Below are 3,289 nucleotides of genomic sequence, written 5' to 3' on the forward strand. Positions count from 1 at the left end.
GTGTGTGTGTGTGTGTGTGTGTGTGTGTGTGTGTGTGTGTGTGTGTGTGTGTGTGTGTGTGTGTGTGTGAAAAAGAGAGCCTGCTGGTGTGTGCGCACTTTGTCCATGTGAGACCAGATGCTCCCTTGGCATGAAAAAGAAAATCAATCAGGTGATCCTGCCTCATCCAGCTCACTCGGTTGTGGTGAACGATTTGACCTTCTGTTTGCTTTGCAAATCTGAGTGAAAGAATCAACTGAAGAAGGCCAAGTGAATGTCCAACCTTTAAACACTATTAACTCTACTAAAAAAACTGCACAGAAGCCTCTAATGTTAAATTGCTGAGGCGGCACTTTAATTTGACCCACAGCTCTCTGCGAGGAAACACGACTCTGGGCGCTTTGGGTTCGGGAAGAGGCCATAGACAGCAGAAATATAAATAAAAATAAAGAAAAAGTGAGGCCATTACGCAAGACTCCACGCATTAAAACACTCAAAAACAAACCTGAACTCTCTACAGCGAACCCCACGTCTGCCTGAAGTTTAGTTGAGTGATGCAAGGAAGCGGCAGCAGTCTCCCGTCACAAAAGCGCAACAGCTGCAGCGACACAAGCAGCGTTTGTGAGCCACAATGGACCCCCCGCTAATGCAACCCCATTCTCAGCACAGCATCTTTCGCAGTGGGCCCCCTCCCCTCCCTCATAAGGAGACTCTGGCGACTATTTTTTTCTCTCGCTTAAACCGGAGGGATCGAGACATCTGCCGACACACTTTAACATTAATATGCAAATCACATCCACGCGCATCGCCGAGCACGCCGCACGTAGCCCCCGCTGGCACGGCAAGTGCCGCAACGAGATCAAAGTTTGTTTTCGGTGGAATAAGATTCGAGGCGTAATAAGAGTCGAAACGTGTCGTGCACTGTAAGGTTAAACGCTCTCACGTGTGTTCAGAGAAGACTGCAAACCTGAACTGATGGGCTGAAACCAGACTGCATGCATAAAAAAATGCCCTTGAGTGCGTCTGCATCCTAAATATACCCAAACTCGTTGCGTGTCTCTTGCAGGGGGAGAAGGATATCCACACTCTGTGAATCACTACACACATCAAACATCACTAATCTCTTTCTGGCATCTTCGTTTTCATTTCTTTCTTATAGAAATTACAGTTCATGAGAGGAAACTAACGCGATAAAGCAGAGGGAACCTCTCCTTCCCCTCCTCCTGTCGGGTCTCACCTTGTTGGCATTCCAGTCTGATGTTCCCGAGCGCACGGGGTCCTTTATCCAGACACACGCGTCAGCACACAACAATAAACGCCACCGGTGCCAAGTGAACGGGGCTCATCAAACAGCGTCCTAACACATATTCCGGTATCCCGGTGGGTTCAGCTGGCGGCTGTTTACAGCGATTTGTCGCTCCGAGTATCCGATCAGTCCCAGGGCGCCTCGGAGAGAGGCATGGTGTGGTCTGCACAGAGATCTTGAACCTGCTGCAACCCGCCACCGACTGCGTTGTCGCTCCGATATTCCTCCGCTCTGCCACAACCACTATCACCACCGCCACAGCCTGCACCTCCTCCTCCTACGGATGGGAGAAGAAAAATTATAAAAACACCTGGCGCTGTCCAGACCGCTCAGCTGATTACCCAGCAGGCTATTGGCTGAGAGCGCCTGTCTGTCACCGCCGGCCAAAGCAAAGCAGAGCACCATCTGCTCCGGGCTTGTGATGAGAACAAAGGCAGGAGAGGGCGGCGGGGTGGCGGAGCATGGGGCGTGGGGCATGGGGGGAGGATGTGTGTGGGTTGGGGGTTTGGGGGTGAAGTGGTGGACCTACAACTTCCCCTTTTAGCCTCCTTTAGATGCAAACCTCGAAGACAATATAATGTGTTACTGAACACGGGAGAATTATTATTATTATTATTATTATTATTATTATTATTATTATGATGTTCTAAATCCGAACATCGACTCCTGAGTTGAATGTTCGATTCTAAAAACGATTCTAAAGTTCCTAAAATAAGTTATGATACAGATATTAATGAAAAATCAGGAATATTTCAATTTTAGTGGATGGAAGAAATTAAGATGGGAGCCTCGTCATCATGAAAAATGTCGTCGTGGCTTGCAAAACATACTGTAAAGCATACTGTGATATAGACAAACAGTGCTGATAAAACTATTTTTGTTCATTCTGAGATAGTAAGATGGCAATGAAAGAGTTCCACGAAGAATAAGCAAATTGGGCAATCCATGATACCATAAAAAAACCTAAACAACTAAACAATGAAGCACACATGATGCCAACTGGTTTGCTTTAACCTCACTATAATCTGCACTACTCTCTTGGCACAAGTGGACGTCATACAGGCTTGGTTATAGGGAGGTAGTAACCAAAATGCAATGGATGTTTCCATTGTTACAATCGTGTATCAATTATATATAACCCCCTATCCCTTCATTAAAACAAAAAAACAAAACAAAACAAGTTTTTGTGGATGAAATGCATGATCGTAAGAAAAAGGAATGGTCCAATAGTTTCAGTCAGGAGCACATACCAGCACTGAAAGTCACTCATGGTCTTTTTCTGGCTTTAGAGATGAACCTGTCTTTGTAATTGTCCTGTCATTGGTGCATTTACACAGCTGAGAATAGCATCTTATTACAGCCACCGGACCCTGTAGTATTCTTAGCATTAAAGGTTTTGGTCATAGTTATCAGGTAGATAACTTGTTCAGAAGCAGATGGGTCTGCTTCTCTTGCTTGCTTTGACAGTACTTTGCCAGTTTTCCCTTTCAGACTCTTAATAATGTTGACACTTGCTCTTCTTCCAAGCTTTCCACACCTCCATTAAGAGAATTCTATAAGACAATCAGTTCCAGCCAGTGCTCTAAAAGTACAAGATAAGAGAAAACTGAAAACAAAATCACCAAATATCACCACACTGGCACCATGCTCTTCTTTAACAATTACCGGTCACTGGGGCCTAATTGATGCAATATTCCAAACCGACCCTACATCACCCATGTGAAATAATGACATCGAGAACACACAGGAAGAATGTCCAAAGGGCAGGAGTAATCTCATGCTGCGACCTTTAAATATAAATTTAGCTGGATGCAGAATCATTAAACTGGCTTGCAGGCTGGAAAGCACATTGGCTCCATTAGCATCTGTGCGACCGTGTATGATGAAGCATTAGCATTTCCAGAATCCATTTGCTCACGGTTGCAGCAAGACAAGGTGATTATGGAGCCAGCGTTACGCGCAGCAGCTCAGCGTGCTGCTCCCGCTCCCTCTCAGGCCTGTTGT

General features: G+C 45.7%; 1 protein-coding gene across 1 annotated transcript in view; it reads right to left on the reverse strand.

Annotated features, from left to right (window-relative positions):
• Positions 1–1,697, reverse strand: part of lrrn1 (leucine rich repeat neuronal 1) — a 14,054-nt gene extending 12,357 nt beyond the window's left edge. Inside the window, exon 1 of the mRNA XM_005726603.1 lies at positions 1,217–1,697. The gene's annotated coding sequence lies outside the window, so the exon portion shown is untranslated. The remainder of the gene's footprint in view (positions 1–1,216) is intronic.
• Positions 1,698–3,289: the final 1,592 nt, after the last annotated feature.

Source organism: Pundamilia nyererei, unplaced genomic scaffold (genome assembly GCF_000239375.1).
Source record: "Pundamilia nyererei isolate P.nyererei 1_Seehausen unplaced genomic scaffold, PunNye1.0 scaffold00021, whole genome shotgun sequence".
In the NCBI taxonomy this organism is placed as follows: domain Eukaryota; kingdom Metazoa; phylum Chordata; class Actinopteri; order Cichliformes; family Cichlidae; genus Pundamilia; species Pundamilia nyererei.